The sequence below is a fragment of the Odocoileus virginianus genome, chromosome 18 (genome assembly GCF_023699985.2).
Source record: "Odocoileus virginianus isolate 20LAN1187 ecotype Illinois chromosome 18, Ovbor_1.2, whole genome shotgun sequence".
Classification (NCBI taxonomy): domain Eukaryota; kingdom Metazoa; phylum Chordata; class Mammalia; order Artiodactyla; family Cervidae; genus Odocoileus; species Odocoileus virginianus.
Window position 1 is genome coordinate 4448859 of NC_069691.1, and position 18396 is coordinate 4467254.

Sequence of the window (18396 nt, forward strand, 5' to 3'; positions counted from 1 at the left end):
TACCCCTGACATAATGAGAAAGGTAGCTCTCTGGTATTCTTCCCCCAAATCAATAACTTGAGTACAATCATGATAAAACATCAGACAAAAACTTGACCACTACTCTTTCAAAGTTTTGAGATTATGAAAGAGAAGGCTTTCAAGGAATGAATACTAAGAAATTCTCATAGATTGGAGGAGAAACAGTAGAAAAGTTGACTAAATACAAATATCGGATATATGATTAGACCATGGAACAGAAAAAGAATACACCAAAGGAATAAAATCTCTCATTTAATCAACAATATTGTATTATTAGACAGCATATTAAACCTAGACAGCATATTAAAAAGCAGAGACATTACTTTACCTATTAAGGTTCGTATGGTAAATACTTTACCTATTAAGGTCAAAGCTATGGTTTTTCTAGTAGTCATGTATGGATGTGAGAGTTGGACCATAAGGAAAGTTGAGTACTGAAGAATTGCTCACAGCTTTTGAACTGTGGTGTTGGATAAGACTTTTGAGAGTCCCTTGGACTGCAGGGAGATCAAACCAGTCAATCCTAAAGGAAGCCAGTCCTGAATATTCATTGGAAGGACTGATGCTGAAGCTAAAGCTCCAATACTCTGGCTACCTGATGCGAAGAACTGACTCACTGGAAAAGACCCTGATGCTGGGAAAGACTGAAGGCGGGAGGAGAAGGGGACGACAGAGGATGAGATGGTTGGATGGCATCACTGACTTGATGGACATGAGCAAGCTTTGAGCAAGCTCCAGGAGTTGGTGAAGGACAGGGAAGCTTGGCATGCTGCAGTCCATGGGGTTGTAAAGAGTTGGACATGACTGAGCGACTGAACTGAACTGAACGGTAGTTTCTTCAGCTTGATAAGTGTCTCATGGTTATATCAAACATTAACACTGGAGTGAACTGGGTGAAGGGAATACAGACTCTGTGCTATCCTTGCAGCACTGCTCTAAATCTAAAATTACCAATGACCACCAAAAAAATCTTAAAATAGACTTGGTTAAAGGAAGTTTTGTTTTGGAAAAGGAATATATTAAGCAGAAATGGGGATCAGAGGCTTTTATTGTCATGGCAATTTCATTTGTAAGATCTGTTTTTGTAACCGTGTGTGTGTGTGTGTACACGTGCACACACTAAGTGTCTTCATTTATGTCCAATTCTTTGCAACCCTATAGACTGCAGTCTGCCAGGCTCCTCTGTCCATGGGATTCTCCTGGCAAGAATACTGGACTGGGTTGCCATTCCCTCCTCCAGGGGATCTACCTGACCCCAGGGATCGAACCTGTGTCTCTTATGTCTCCTGCATTGGCAGGCAGATTCTTTACCACTAGCACCACCTGGGAAGTGGTGCACATTTCAACAAAAATTAAAACCAGTGTTAACCTATATGGGAAAAGAATCTGAAAAAGGATGAATACCCACACACAAACAGATTCAGTTTGCTGTATATCTGAAAGTAACACGGCATTGTAAATCAACTATTTTCCAATAAAAATTAAAACAAAAACAATGGTATTCCATAAAGAGATTCCTTGGTCAACAGATACGAAATATACTTAATACTTTTGGAGAGTCACAACATACCTTTCCATACTAAACAGAGAAACTGTAAATTAACAACAAAAGAAGAGAGACAAACTTTCTGTAAAGCAGCATTCCTTTACCTCATTTGACCGCACAAACAGGCACTAGCCTTACTGGCAAACACCATGAAGTAGAATGCAGTTTGGACAATGCGGCACTCTGAATCCTCGAAGAGTAAAAGACAACAACTGAGACGCTGATGTAAGGCCCTCTAACTGGTACAGATGATCTCCTACCATTCTCTGGAGCCCTTAAATTACTAAACCTGTCACCGTGGTTCCTGTCTATCTCCAAACATCCTGCTATGTGGCACAATTTTGCCTTCTTAGGTCCAGTTAAAGAACCTGCCTGCCAATGCAGGAGACCTAAGAGACTCAGTTTCACTCCCTGGGTCAGGAAGATCTCCTGGAGGAGGGCATGGCAACCAGTATTTTTTGCCTGAAGAATCCCAGGACAGAGGAGCCTGGTGGGCTACAGTCCATGCGTCACAAAGAGTTGGATACAACTGAAGCAACTTAGCACACAGGTCCAGTGTCCTTTTTGCTACTTAATCATTTTTCAGGTCTTTACCAACTTCATTCTGATTCTTGACATATGTAAATGGCCCTTGATGCACAAGCATAATTCTTGTGCTCTTCCCCACAGGAAGAAAGAGAGACAGAGCTCTGGGATCCCTCTGCTGGATGTCACCTCTCCTATGTGGGAGGAAGATCACACTCTGCCTTGAAACCCAGGAATCAAAAAGGTAAGTTTCCGTCCGCTGGGTCCTTCAAAGCCTCCAGTGCTTCAGGGAAATGGGAGGTTCTGTGCCTTACCTGGATTCTGGTCCTAAAGGGATGGTTTCTGGGAGTCAGACAAAATCTATGACTGCAGCTGTTGTAACTTGCATGGTCCTGAATCAAGGCAGGTGGATTATGTATTCTCTTTGTTTTCACTCTGGATTTATGGGAAGGAAGGGTTATTTTTCCCCTTGTCCAAATATCTTAAATCATTCAAAGACAGCATTAGATTTTAAGCAGAAAAATGCAAATGTAACTGGGACACTTACAATGACCTAAATGCATGCTGATTACCTTTTCTGTTATTTTCTGGCCTTAAATAAAGAAAATAAAATAAATGTCAGCAGTAAGAAAAATGAAAGTAGGTCAGACTACAGAACCATTAGATCAAAAGCAGTTAAAGCCAAACACACCTTTCCCAAGTGGGAAGCGAGAAATCAACATGTAAATGAAAAGCATTTGAAGAGTCCTAGCAGTTCCTCTATTAGCCTTGGCAATTAGCAGGAGGATATTAAATTATTCTGGAGACTGCATCTTGTAACTGGAACAAAGTGGAAATGCTGGTAATGTTATTGAAAGAGATGAGTCACTCCAAAACAGAACTTCCACTGGGTGGGACTCACATTCTCTAGAAAATGAGAAGAATGAGCTATGAAGGATATTCCCTGCTGAGACAGATGATGGGGAAGAAAATCCAGTTTTATATTCTCTGTGTATGTGTGACTGTGTGACTGTGTGTGTGTGTGTGTGTGAAGGGCTGCTGATACTTTTCAATCAACTATAATTGAAAGCCCAATACACTATCATGTGATGATCAAATGCCTACAGCAGAACCATGGACTCCCATGGTTGAAGACATATCAATTGTATTCATTCCTATTAATGATTGTTATGCCATGCTATTCCTTGTTGAAATTTTGCTTCTGATGTCCCATTATATAAAATCAAGTTCACATACAGATCCTTGTCCTACAAATTTTAACAGAGTCAATACTGTTTGCACATGCATGAAGAAAAGAGAAGCAGCTAAATAAATAAGGAATATATCTGTTAAAAAAAAAAGCTGCTTAAAAAATGCTTTTAGAACAAGACAAGATTTGTGAAATATCCTCTCAAAGAAGGAAAGGGAGCGGTTCTGAGAATTTAGCTAGGCAATGTGATAGTAAAGAAGGCTTTAAAAACTGATGGAGGATTTTAGAGACCAAATAATCAATGATTTAATTGATTACAGGTATTAACTCTCAAAAATTTAATCCACTCTTGTTTCAATTACAGATAGTCCACATAACATCTGTTCTCTTACATTGTCCAAATTACTATGAATCTACAGAGAGTCTTGAATTTTTACCTAAAATGTCAAAAGTATCACATGACAAAGACCCGAAAGAGTTTCAACTTTACAGAAAGATGTATTTCGAATTCCCTTAGGTCTAATCTGCAGGAGAAATAAAGCCCTATATTTCGTACTAGTTGTAAGCCTTTGGAATGTACCATTTTCCACATCATTCAAGAAAAAAGTAGGAAACGTAACAGGGCCCACCACTTTATATTCAATACATTCTAAGTGTGGGTTGGAAATGCCTTTTATCTTCTTGGACAAATGGAATTTTCAAATAGCAAAAAAAGAAAAACTTACCATTCCCTAGAAATATAACTCATATGATGCGCTCTTAAAAAGGTTATTTGAGTTTGTGACAAACAAATCATTTTATTTTTAAAAGAGCATCATAATGCTCATTTACTCAAATATAAAAGTGGAAGTATATAGCTTCATTTTGATTAGTAATCTTTAGACTCTTTATATTGTATCCTGAATTTACATTTAAAACCTCACCAACAAGCTTACATAGAAAGGGAAAAAACCTAGAACTGCCAACTTTCTCTTCACCTAATGAACAATAGAGAGATGACACAATCTTACTTCAAGACAATATAAAGCTACAATAATCAAGCACCGAAGTGATGCTTTTGAACTGTGGTGTTGGAGAAGACTCTTGAGAGTCCCTTGGACTGCAAGGAGATCCAACCAATCTATCCTAAAGGATATCAGTCCTGAATATTCATTGAAGGACTGATGCTGAAGCTGAAACTCCAATACTTTGGCCACCCCTGATGTGAAGAACTGACTCACTAGAAAAGACCCTGAGGCTGGAAAAGATTGAAGGTGGGAGGAGAAGGGGACGACAGAGGATGAGATGGTTGGATGGCATCACCGACTCAATGGACATGATTTTGGGTAAACTCTGGGAGTTAGTGATGGACAGGAGGTCTGCCGTGCTGCAGTTCATGGGGTTGCATAGGGTCGGACATGACTGAGCGACTGAACTGAACTGAACGAAACTGAATCAAGACAGCGTGGTACTGGCACAAGAATAGACAAATAAATCAATGGAACAGAGTAGAGAGCCTAGAAATAGACTACACAAATACAGTCAACTAATTTCTGACAAATAAGCCAAAGCAATCCAATAAAGAAACAATAAACTTTTTAACAAATGGTGCTGGAACAGCTGGACATCCACAGGCAAAACAAAACAAAACCAAATGAAACAAAACCAAAAAACAAACATAAAAGAACAAATTTTTAAAATGAATTTATTATAGATCTTATATCTTTAAAAATTCTCAAAGTAAATCACAGACCTAAATGGAAAACATGAAACAGTAAAACTTCTAGAAGATTACCTAGGAGAAAATCTAGATGACCTTGGCAATGAGTTGATAGCTATATCACCACCCCCTAAAATCCATCCATCAAATTTAACTTCATTAAAATAAAGTTAAAAACTTCTGCTCTACAAAAGAAATTAAGAAAATGAAAACAAGCTACACTGGAGAAAATATCTGCAAAACAAATCTGATAAAAAAAGACTTGTATTTAAAGTGTACAGTTCAGTTCAGTTGCTCAGTTGTGTCCGACTCTTTGCAACCCCATGAATCGCAGCATGCCAGGCCTCCCTGTCCGTCACTAACTCCTGGAGTTTACTCAAACTCATGCCCATCGAGTTGGTGATGCCATCCAGCCATCTCATCCTCTGTTGTCCCCTTCTCCTCCTGCCCCCAATCCCTTCCAGCATCAGGGTCATTTCCAATGAGTCAACTCTTTGCATGAGGTGGCCAAAGTATTGGAGTTTCAACTTCAGCATCAGTCCTTCCATGAATATTCAGGACAGAGTTTCTTTAGGATTGACTGGTGTGATCTCCTTGCAGTCCATGGGACTCTCAAGAGTCTTCTCCAACACCACAGTTCAAAAGCATCAATTCTTTGGTGCTCAGTTTTCATTATGGTCCAACTCTCTTATCCATACGTGACTACTGAAAAACCATAGCTTTGACTAGATGGACCTTTGTTGGCAAAGTAATGGCATTACTTTTTAATATGCTGTCTAGGTTGATCATAGCTTTTCTTCCAAGGAGCAAGCGTCTTTTAATTTCATGGCTGCAGTCACCATCTGCAGTGATTTTTGGAACCCAGGGAAATAAAGTCACTGTTTCCATTGTTTCCCCATCTATTTGCCATGAAGTGATGGAACTGGATGCCATGACCATGGCTTTCAGTTAATAATGTGTTAATATTTGTTCACCAACTATAACAAGTGTACCATACTAATGAAAGATGCTAATATTAGGAGAAATCGTGGCAGGGGATGGGCAGGCAATGGGGTGGGGGTATATGGGAAGTCTCTGTATTCTCTACTGAATTTTCTCTGTAAACTTAAAGCTACTTTAAAAATAAAGTCTACTGATATAAATAAATAAATAAACAAATGTTTTAAAAAGCACCATTTTTCTGAAGGAGGCATATAGCCTCCTCAGTGAAAGTTAATGACCATCCTCAGCAAGTTAGTTTTTCCCTCTGTTCCCTATGCTTCTCCCACTCCACTTCCACCATCAGCTCACTCTTATTAATTGGTGAGACCCAGTTAAGTGATATCCTGAGTCAGGTTCTAAGACAGGAACCGTATTGAAAATAATCATCCTATGATACTAACATAGTATGTTAGTATCCATAGTTCGCTGGATCATCAAAAAAGCAAGAGAGTTCCAGAAAAAAACATCTATTTCTGCTTTATTGACTATGCCAAGGCCTTTGACTGTGTGGATCACAATAAACTGTGGAAAATTCTGAAAGAGATGGGAATACCAGACCACCTGACCTGCCTCTTGAGAAACCTGTATGCAGGTCAGGAAGCAACAGTTAGAACTGGACATGGAACAACAGACTGGTTCCAAAAGGGAAAAGGAGTACATCAAGGCAGGATATTGTCACCCTGCTTATTTAACTTATATGCAGAGTACATCATGAGAAACGCTGGGCTGGAGGAAGCACAAGCTGGAATCAAGATTGCTGGGATAAATATCAATAACCTCAGATATGCAGATGACACCACCCTTATGGCAGAGAGTGAAGAGGAACTAAAGAACCTCTTGAGGAAAGTGAAAGAGGAGAGTGAAGAAGTTGGCGTAAAGCTCAACATTCGGAAAACTAAGATCATGGCATCTGGTCCCATCACTTCATGGGAAATAGATGGGGAGACAGTGGAAACAGTGTCAGACTTTATTTTTTTGGGCTCAAAAATCATTGCAGATGGTGATTGCAGCCATGAAATTAAAAGATGCTTACTCCTTGGAAGGAAAGTTATGACCAACCTAGATAGCATATTAAAAAGCTGAGACATTACTTTGCCAACAAAAGTTTGTCTGGTCAAGGCTATGGCTCTTCCAGTGGTCATGTATGGATGTGAGAGTTGGACTGTGAAGAAAGCTGAGCACTGAATTGATGCTTTTGAACTGTGGTGTTGGAGAAGACTCTTGAGAGTCCCTTGGACTGCAAGGAGATCCAGCCAGTCGATCCAAAAGGACATCAGTCCTGGGTGTTCATTGGAAGGACTGGTGTTGAAGCTGAAACTCCAATACTTTGGCCACCTCAGGCAAAGAGTTGACTCATTGGAAAAGACCTTGATGCTGGGAGGGATTGGGGGCAGGAGGAGAAGGGGACAACAGAGGATGAGATGGCTGGATGGCATCACCAACTCGATGGACATGAGTTTGAGTAAACTCCGGGAGTTGGTGATGGACAGGGAGGCCTGGTGTGCTGCAGTTCATGGGGTCGCAAAGAGTTGGACACGACTGAGCAACTGAACTGAACTGATGATACTAACAATGCTATGATTATGAATGAAAGGGAAAAAATATTAGTCAAAGAAAATACTCTGTCAACAAGGCCCTGTTTCCAAAATATATGACTAAAAGTTGAGAGGTGGGGTATGTAAGAACACTCTCCAGTCTACTGTGATGTTTTTAACTTGAGAGGACGCCTCTCTGTCCTCTGCTGTATGGTAGGAGGAAAGCTTCCTTCTAGAGCTTCCTCTGCCCTGGTTTTCCAATAAGGCAGAGTCATAGAGTAATTTATCAGTAGCTCTCACCCCTGGCTTTGTAGTGGCCAACATTCTTATATTCTGTTCAGAGTAAAATCAAAACAAAAATACCATATCAAAATGCTTGCCATCTATATCCCGTGATATGAATAAGGAACACCCAGTTGGAAGGTTACAGCAGAAGGTACCACTGACCATTCCATTTAACTTGTTAATTCTTTCCCTGGAAGCGATCTTGTGTGTGCTGTATCCATAAACTGAAAGGATATGTGCTTCTTAACCTCCACAGTTTGGAGAGATTCCCCCCAAGACTGCCCCGTCCCAGTCGTAAGTCAATTCAGTCCTCTCTCATCATCACTTTGCCACGGATAAACCCGGTAGGGCTTAAGCAGTGGAAACTAGAAGTCACACGGTCCAAGTCTTGTGCCACCACTTCAAGGCAAAGATATTGATTTAATTTTATTTCATTCTAACCAGAATTGTCAGCCGAATAAATCGAATACAGTACTCCACAAAACAAAAAATATAACAGTCAAGGCAGTGTATTAACAGACCAGCTTCTGAGTTTGCTTTTATTAATAAATGTTTATAGCCTTTGTGATGGGCATCCTCTGGGATGAGTAGAAAAGGAAATCAGGGCTGCAGATTTTCAAATGACATACTGTTGTAGGTGATGACACATACAAACCCTAACTAATACATATTGGCCTCTAAAGAGCTTGGGTCCTAGCCAACATGTTTAGAACACTCCTATAGAGAATGATTGCTCTTGTATCCTGCCCTTGGACTTGACACCCCACTCAATATTAAAAGAGGCAAAGAGTTTAGGAATTTCCACTTGTGGCTTGCCTATGTTTCTGTCTTGTCAGGAACAAGTAAACTCATTTTGTCCAACTTCTAAGATTGTAGACACACATATGAGACCTTGAGTCAGCATCTTAGGGAAGTAAGCAATTCACAGCAGCTCCAAAATCAATCAGACACAGGAGACAATGGAGACAGTCCTAGTCTTGCTGTCTGATTACCCGTGGAACCTAGAACTCTTGGGATCAATGAATCTAGCCATTGGGGCCACAGAGTATCAGTTTGCATTTATGTTTGAAGTAATGAGTATGTGTGTTTATACTCCACCTCTGTTTTCTTGCTAGGCTAAACTTGTTCCTGTCACTGAAGCTGTTTACTTCACATCTGTTTTCTTCATTAGGGAGCTCACTCAGTTATAACCAGTAAAAGAACTTAGTTTCCCCAGCACATTTTGCAACTCAAATCAGTCCCCAAAGTGTTTCCATAAGCTCCAATTTGGCAAAAATACAAAGCTTGCCTTGCTTCTGGAATTTCAGAATGCTAAAAAAAAAAAAAAAAGGAAACTTCCCCCCAAGCACTGAGCTTAGTTACATTGTTGCCATATCCATCTAAGGACTCAAATGCTCCCCAGTTAGTCTGGCTAGGCTTAATTTGCTGTATTATTTTAAAAGATGTGAGGACAGAAAATATTGTATATGAACTGCTGGTAAAAGAAGACAGGAAAAAAAAAATCATTCTAAAATGTTCATTGCAGTAATGATGCTTTGAAAGCAGTTTTCAGAATGTCAAATTAGCAAGCATCATTTTTATTCCTGCCAGTATGAAACACCAATGATGATGCTTGGCCAAACTTTTCAAGTGCCTCCTAGCAAGCCAAGCAGGAACATAAGTAAGGAAGCCAAACATGGTACAGGCGCCTGGCAAACTTCCTACTTCCAGTGGAAATCAAATTTTTAATCTTCCATTATATCCCTATTAAGTCCTCTAAAAGAACAAAACACGATGTAGTTTCCAAAAAGCAACTTGCCTTTGCCACTGTTTTACACAACATGGGGTTCCCTTAGCCAATGGGAAAGCTGAATTTAGGTGTCATAGTGAATATTTATTTTTCTGAACTTCCTCCTCACAATCAGGAATTTAGAAAAATTGGACTGTCTTCTCCCTACTGCTTTAAATAGTTTTAGTAATTCTAGAGTCCCTTCTTTTTCACTTTATAATTTTTTTTTTACTAAAGACCTCTAGCAAGGGATTTCTTAAATATCAACAGCATTGAGAAAATCTGTTGTGTCTATCTAAGGAGATCATACCCTGGTGGCTCAGATAGTAAAGAATCTGCTTGCAATACAGGAGACCTGGGTTTGATCCCTGGGTCAGGAAGATCCCCTGGAGAAGGGAATGTCAACCCACTCCAGTGTTCTTGCCTGGAGAATTCCATAGCAAGAGGAGCCTGGTGGGCTACAGTCCATAGGGTACCAAAGAGTCGGACATGACCAGGCAACTATTCACTTACTTACTACACTTTGTCTACGAAAAATTAATTCTGATTCTAAATTTGACAGAATCTATTTTTTTCCCCCTAGGTTTGAAAGGCTGCATAAAACTTTTCTTTCTGTCTTTGTTTAACTCTTTAGGAACCATGTAGGCAAATTGAGACCCAGAAAAGTTACAAAATACAATGAGAAAATGGTATCCATAGATATTTCGGGGGGAAAAGATGGAGGGACAAGGAAAGAAAAGAGAAATGCTGCTGGTCCAGTACTCCCAGCCCTGTGCCAGGATTTCTGTCTCAGGCAACAAAGACAATCTGTGAACCTGTGGGCACATATCTAAAGTCGCTTAGACCTACACATTTTCTGATTGTCTCTGTCTGATTAAACAAGCCTCAAAGACATAATGAATAATTTATGATAAATCAATGTCTACATGGAATAAAAGCACATTTTAAAAGGATTGTTTTATGTCTAAATCCAAAGTGAATGCTAAGCTTGTCCCTTTTTTGTGAGCTCTTTCATTACCATTGTTTTGGTTTTATTTTTAATTTAAAAAATAATTAAGAATAAGAAATAATAATATTGAATAGCACTCTTACAGGTGGCAAAGTAAGCTACATACATTATCCCCAGGACCTTCACAACAGAATGGTTAGGTTGGTTATCAGCACTCTAAAGGAGTGAATGGAGACATGTGATGTGATTGCCCTAACCCTCAGGCAGCACTATCACACTTCAGCTCACATATTTTACAATCTAACTCTGGGTCCTTTCAATTATTTAAAGACTCATTTTTAAGAGAGGCTTCCCTGATAGCTCAGTTGGTAAAGAATCTTCCTGCAATGCAGGAGACCCTGGTTCGATCCCTGGGTTGGGAAGATCTCCTGGAGAATGCAAAAGGCTATCCGTTCCTATATTCTAGCCTGGAAAATACCATGGACTGTTATTAGTCCATGGGGTCTCAAAGAGTCAGACACAACTGAGTACCTTTCACTTTTTAAAGAGGAGCTTTTCTCAAGACTTCCCAGGTAGCTCAGATGGTAAAGCGCCTGCCTATAATGCAGGAGACCCGGGTTCGATCCCTGGGTCAGGAAGATCCTCTGGAGAAGGAAATGGCAACCCACTCCAGTACTCTTGCCTGGAAAATCCCATGAAAGGAAGAGCGTGGTAGGCTACAGTGCATGGGGTTGCAAAGAGTCAGACAAGACTGAGCGACTTTACTTTCACTTCACTTTCTCAAGCTGTGGGACAGACCCACTCATATGCTAAGGAAGTTCTACAGTTTTCAGAGGCCAAGATGCAAGTCTCAGAAACCTTCCATTATTCCAACGCTTATTCATTCCTGAGCCACAGTGTTCATGAGTGGGAGACTTCTGGGGCGTGCTGAGACTCTATAGCTCTCAAAACGTCAAACCAGAAAGGATATTCTTTATCTTGCTTGCATTCTCCTGATCTGATATAGCGGAGTCCTCCCCATTATCCCCTTAATTCACTCCCAGATATAAATATCCAGGAAAGAAGCAGGTCCTAACCTAAACATCAAAAGAGCATTATAGAAGTATTTTATTGCCTTCTCTTCCCATATCCCATACCCGTATCTTATCTGAAAGGAAGGGCAGGAAGACATACAGCAGAAAGGCTCGGCTATCTGGAGCCTTCTCTGAGTGTGCTAAAGTATGAGGCTGACAAGGTGAGAACTTCTGAATGTATCTTTCATTTCAGTTTGTCTTGCCTCTCAACTTCAGGCTTCCTTTTGTAGAGTTAAAAACACTACGTGTCCTTCACCTTTTACTTTCGAGATTTTCAAGAGTTTATATAAATATTGAGCAACTGTAGCTCCAACATCTCTTGGACACCTACAAAGAACTTGTGAGACATAACCCAAGGTTAGACCACTTTGAGACAAGTCCCCGTCCCTAACCTATACCATCTCTACTGCTTCCTCTGTATGCTAAAGAAAAGTGATGTGGTCTGACAACCAAGAATATTGTGCAGAACAGATCTAGTCATCTTGAGTAGTTTTGGTCTTATCAGAATTTATCTGGTTGCTATTATTAAGTGGCAATGGTGATAATACCCAACTTATGGGATGTTTTTAAAAGGAAAAGTGACATAATGTAAGAACTAAATACTACATGAACATAGTAAACATTTGAGAAACAGTAGTTATTATAGTTTTGAATATTAAATCCTGAAGGAAGTTGGAGTGATGAAGTGGTGGGAAGCAGGGGCTGTATGAATACTCCCGTTGAGAATTTAGGCTTGGGAAAGTATAAGGCATTTCTTCCTAAGCACACTGGCAGCTACTGAGGACTTGTGATCAAAGGTAACTTAGGATCTTGCTTTTAGGTGTCACTGCTAGTTTCTGACGAGCTACTTGATCTAATACATAGGGACTTAACTCAGTGGCTGCTTCCTGAATCCTTAACAGGTCCTTTGAAGTACAACATTTCAGAGAAATTGAGGATTGTCTGAAGTGCTTGGCAACATGTATTAGCTCTTCAGATGTTTAATGCTTGCATATTTCACATCTTTCAAATAAAGATACCTGGGAGAGTCAATGGAAAAGATTACAGCAATGATGAACCTAAGGAAAGAACTTTGATTCAATCTAAAAATTCAACAACTGCTTTTGAATACTTTCTAAGGCAGAACAGATGATAGAAAAACAGGGAAAATCCTCTCTTCTTGGACTTGAGGAAAGATACATCACAATTAACTATGATACATGTTTTACAGTAGAGGCAGAGACAACTAGAATTTCCTTGGAAGGAAAAGAGATGTTAATTCTGAGGGCAATGTTCAGAAGTAGTAGAATAGGTGGCTTTAGAGCCAAGGTCTTGAAGGCTGGCCAGGATGCTAATAAAGGGAAGAGGGAAAAGAGTACATAAGATAGAAAGAACACAAAGAAAAAAGGTGCACAGAGGGTAACAGAGGAAATGACCAGAGAGAGCTGAAGAATACATAAATTCATGTAACATTTGAGAGGTATGACCAAAGGTGATTCTTCTTAACATTTCCCAATCAGAGGGGGAAGCTACAGGGCTTCTTGATAAAAAGTAGAAATGTGTGCAAGTGGAAACCATCAGTTTCATTCTGCCCTGTAAGGGATGCAAGTAATGATACGCCCACCCAGCTACCGGCTAACTGCTGCAGCTCTGGGAACTTGGTACAGCAGCTGCGGCAACACAGAAAGGAAGCTGTGTAATGGACGGACAGTTTCCCAAAAACCTAGCATCTGCTCCCTTCATTATTTATGCTCTCCTCACCATCACTTGGCAATTCATGGTATTTGGGTGTATATGAAGGGATTTGCTTTGAGTTGCTTCACTGCAAAAAAATTTTAAAGATCTGTAGATTTAAATGCATTTGCTTAGTGATGTGGAAAGTAGGTGTCCGCTCCTTTCCTGAAGGCCATCTTCAAGCTGACTGGAGTCAGAAGTGTCATTTTTGTCATGCTGCTATCATGCCCTCCCTCTAAGAAACTTCGAGAATTTTCCCAATGTTTTGGTTGTTTTGCAGGGACAGTTGATCCATTAAGCACAATAGGCAGATTGCCAAGGGTGCCTGATACATTTAGGGGGTTGCAAAAATATTTTAATTTCTTTTAAAATAAGGAGAAAAAAACTTCTAGAGTCAAAGAAAAAGTTTAATCTTCAAATGATAATTCCAAAAAGTGAGAATTTTAGAGCCCTTGAAAATCTGTTACATTGTTTAAAATAGGAAAAAAGTTGAAATATTTAAAGTTATATTTAATATTTAATTAAGTTAATATTTAATTAATATTTAATATTTAACATTTAATATTATTATGGAAGAAGGGGCTTGTGAAGGTAAGAGGGCTCAGAATCCACTAAAGTAAATGCAGCCCCCTCTGCTTTTTTCACCCCAACAAAAGATTGCTTCTTTCCCCGAAAAAAACTTATCTCACTAAAATATTACAAGGGGAAGTTACAGAACTTAAAATAAATGACTTGAATTTGAATATGCTTTGGCCATTTGGTGGTGCATGTAAGCACTCTTTACCTACCTCCAGATGATGCTTTTTTCTAGAAGAGGTTTAATTTAATCTCTAAATTTAGGTCTACAATACTTTTTGGAGCTAACTTTTTATAAAAACTTAAAGATCAAGATTCCTTTTTCTTTTTGCATGTGAATATTCAACTGTTCTAATACCATTTGTTTAACACTGAATTGCTTTTGCATCTCTGTTGAAAAACAAAGGCCTGTACTCGCATGGGTATATTTTTGAATTCTGTACTCTGTTCCAATGACTTATGGGTTTCTCTTTTGGCTAATATTACAATGATTACTGCAGTTTCTCAGAAATTTGTAAAATAGGATAGTGTGATTCCTCCAACGTTTCTTTTTCAAAATGTTTCGCTACTCTACTTCCTTCGTCTTTGTATATAAATTTAAAAATCAGTTTGTCTATGTCTACCAAGAATTCTGTTGGGATTTTGATGGAAATTATGCTCGTTAACTATAGATCTGCTTAGGTAGAACGGAGATCTTTACCATGTTGAGCTATCCAATCCAAGAACATACCATAACTCCATTTATTTAAGTTATTGGCATTCTTTCATTAGCACCTTATGCTTTTCAGCATATAGAACCTAAACACGTTTTGCTTGTTTTATAACTATGTATTTCACTTTTCAGAGATACTATGAATGTCTGGATTCAGCTTCCAATTGTGCATTGCTAGTACACAGAAATTCTGTGTCTTATTTACTGTATGCCCGATGACCTCTCCACATCTCAGTTTTGGAGAGCTTGTTTTTTTATATGGAAAACAATCATGTTATCTTTGAATAGGGGGGATTTAATTTTTCCCTTCTGATATGTGTACCTTTTATTTATTTTCATTGTCTCATTACAACAGAAAGGCCTTTCAGTGTGATGTTAAAGAGGGGTAGTGAGAGTGAATACCCTTACTTTATTCCTGATCTTGGGAGAAGGCAGCCTCTCACCATTAGGCGTGATCTCGGCTGTAAATTTTTGTAGATGCCTTTTATCAGGGTACAAAAGTTCCTTTCTATTATTCCTAGTTGCTGAGAGCTTTTATACTGAATGAACATTGAATTAGGTCAAATGCTTGTTATGTCTATTAATAAGATCATGTGAATTTTCTCCTTTAGAATGTGATTGTAGTGGATTACCTTAAGTGATTTTTAAATATTGAACCAGTCTTGCATTCCTGGAATAAATCCTACTTTAAAAAATAGATTATCCTCATTTTAACATGTATTCCTGAATTCAATTTAGTAATTTTTTTTGAGGACTTTTGAATCTATGATCATGAGGGACATTGGTCTACATAGTTCTTTTCATGAACAATTTTGTCTGATTTTGGTGTCAAGATAATGCTGGCCTAGGAAAGACTGTTTGCAAGGTGTTTCTGATTCTTCTGTTTTCCAGAAATGATACTGCTTAGAATTTTAAATGTTTAAGTAGGATTCACTAGAGAAATAATCTAGGCTTCTAGATTTCTTTTTGATATATTTTAATTAAAAATTCAGATTCTTTAAGAGTTAAGGACCCTTGTCTACTTCATCCTCAGAGAGATTTACTTGTTTATGGTTTTTGAGGAATTGGTCCATTTCATTTAAGTTGTTGAATTATGTCTGTAGAGTTGTTTGTAGTCCTCAATTATTACCCTTTAAAAGACATCATGATCTATAGAAATATCTTCTGTATCATTTCTGTTACTGGTAATTTGTGCCTTCTTTCTTTTTTCTTTGATTGTGTTGCTAGAAGTTTATCATTGTATTTTTTTTTAAAGACAAGATTGTAGTTTCTTTGATTTTCTCTAATATTTTACTATTGTTTTAAATGTTACTGATTTCTGTTGCTAACTTTATTGTTTCTTTTCTGGTACTTACTTTGGGTTTAATTTGTTTTTATTGTGTCTAGTTTCCTAATGTAGATGTTTAGATTGTTGATTTGAGATTGGGGCTTTTTTGTTATATAAGGAATTAATGGTATTAAAAAAACATCTTCCAAGCACTGATTCAGCTGTATTCTACAAATTTTGATACACTATTTTTTTATTTCTATATAATTAAAAATATTTTTCAGCTTCCCTTGATACTTCTTCTCTGACCCATGGACTATTTAGGAGTATATTGTTTAATCACTAGTTTGAAGACTTAGTTATCTTTGTTATTGATTTCTAGTTTAATTCCATTATGATCAGAAAACATACTCTCTGATGTCAGTTCTTTGAAGTGTATTAGTATAAATGTTTATATAAATATAAATATAAATGTTTGTTTTGTGGCCTACACTACGAAACAAAAAGTCTATGATGGTGAATATTCCATGTGCACTTAAAAAGTATATTCTGCTACTGTTTGGTATAATTTTATATGTCAATTCATAATCAAAATTTCAAATTATAGTATAAATGCCAATTATATCTGGTTGGTTGATAATGCTGTAGTTCTTCAGTTTTTCTTTCCTAGGGATTGACATCACATTCTCTTCTCAGATGTGACTCAAACTTCAGAGCCCCACCTCTTATCTACATGTGCTGTTCTAGCAGATTTCTGCCCTCTGATTCACCAACCCTTTAACCCCTAATTCCCATTTGGTTCTGAGGTTAAATTCATTCTCTGGTTTTCAGATGAGACCATGATACTAAGAAAAAGGATGGAGTTGTACATTTCACCTCTGTCCTGGGACAGCCCTGCCTTGGCCTTGTGATAAACACATATTATCTGTCCTAAAAGGCTGAGCAGTTGCCGTGGTATTACATGACAAGAGGAAGGAAAGAAGAAACAGACAAGGCAGATGTCAGGAGCAGATGAGAGGTCAGGAGGAAGCCATTGATGGGTTTGATACACCTTGTCTTCAGTTTTCTCTCTCCAACCTGGAGGAGAAAAGAATTTAACAGGATCAGAAAGGCATACTGTCAGCCAGTAATCCTGGACATCTCAAAACACTTAAGGGACTCCCCAAAAGTAAGATATAACAGTTTGTTGACAATCTTGTAATATGACTCTCATGATAAATAGTATAAAATTCAGTTATGATTTTGTAAACTGTCATAACTATAATATTTATTTGTATATATTCATTAATAAAAATGCTATTTGGCACTATTTGCTTAGCAAATTCTACAAGCAATAAATGTAATTTCTCTAATTAGGAAATAATTAAAACCACTGAATGGTGTTCAGCTCTGCTGAAGTCAAATGATCCATTAATTAATAATTAATTAATTATAAACTTCATAAGGTATCTTCTGTGTTATGGCTTACAGAAGCTTAGTCAGTCATTAAAAGTTTCAACTGCTTGATTTGATAATTTGGAAAGTGTTAAGGTCATATGAGAATTTTAGCTATATTTACACTTCAAGCCCAAGCCAGGTAGGCTTTCTGGCATAGAGTCTGGTGACTCTTCAGAGAGTTGGCGGAGGAGTGGGTGAATTAAAGAAATGAATGTGGGAAGATTAGAAAAAAAACCTAGCTCTTTAGGTTGACTATGGCAAATCAATCAACAAACCACATTAAAGTGGTCTGAAAAGGTGAGAATTGGACTTCCAGACAGATTTAGGCTGGGATTTCTGAGAGGTTTTTTTTTTCTTCTCGCTTTTAAGCTTTACCATGTATAGAAAGAAGTCTTGGTTACTCTTTATGCTGCTAATAAACTTAGTTGGACAAACACTCATTTGTTTACCCTCTGACAGGCTTCCTTATCTTGTGTCTGGGTTGGAATGTACCAGACTAAGAGCCTGTGGTCTTGCCTCAAGGGGTAGTATGAAGAGGAAGATCAAAGTTGGAAGGGTAAATGAACTGCCTGCAAACCTGGACCAGAGGAGAGACAATCTCTTTTAACAGGTCATTATTTTGAAAAGAATGCAAGGCTGGATGAATTCCAACCTGGAATCAAGATTGCCAGGAGATATATCAGCAACCTCAGATATGCAGATGATACTATTCTAATGGCAGAAAGTGAAGAAGAATCTCTTGATGAGGGTGAAAGAGGAAAGTGAAAAGGCTGGCTTGAAACTCAACATTCAGAAAACTAAGATCATGGCATCCAGTCCCATTGTTCAATGGCAAACAGAAGGGGAAAAAAGTGGAAGCAGTGATAGACTTTAATTTCTTGGGCTCCAAAATCACTGTGGACAGTGACTGCAGCCTTGAAATTAAAGGACACTTGCTCCTTAGAAAGAAAGCTATGACAAACCTAGACAGCATATTAAAAAGCAGAGACATCACTTTGCTGTTAAAGGTCTGTACAGTCAAAGCTATGGCCTTTCCAGTAGTCATGTATGGATGTGAGAGCTGGACCATAAAGGAGGCTGAATGCTGAAGAATTGATGCTTTCAAACTGTGGTGTTGGAG

At 38.4% G+C, this 18396-nt stretch overlaps 1 long non-coding RNA gene and 1 other non-coding gene across 4 annotated transcripts in view; both read left to right on the top strand.

Moving 5' to 3' along the window:
* Nucleotides 1–18396, top strand: part of LOC110143777 (uncharacterized) — a 527857-nt gene that overhangs the window by 445795 nt on the left and 63666 nt on the right. For all 3 annotated transcript variants that reach the window (XR_011492754.1, XR_011492756.1, XR_011492755.1), the window contains exon 4: nt 2237–2336. This is a non-coding gene — a long non-coding RNA (uncharacterized lncRNA). The remainder of the gene's footprint in view (nt 1–2236; nt 2337–18396) is intronic.
* On the top strand, nt 11065–11136 carry TRNAY-AUA (transfer RNA tyrosine (anticodon AUA)). The gene has a single exon. It is a non-coding gene; the product is annotated as a tRNA-Tyr (tRNA).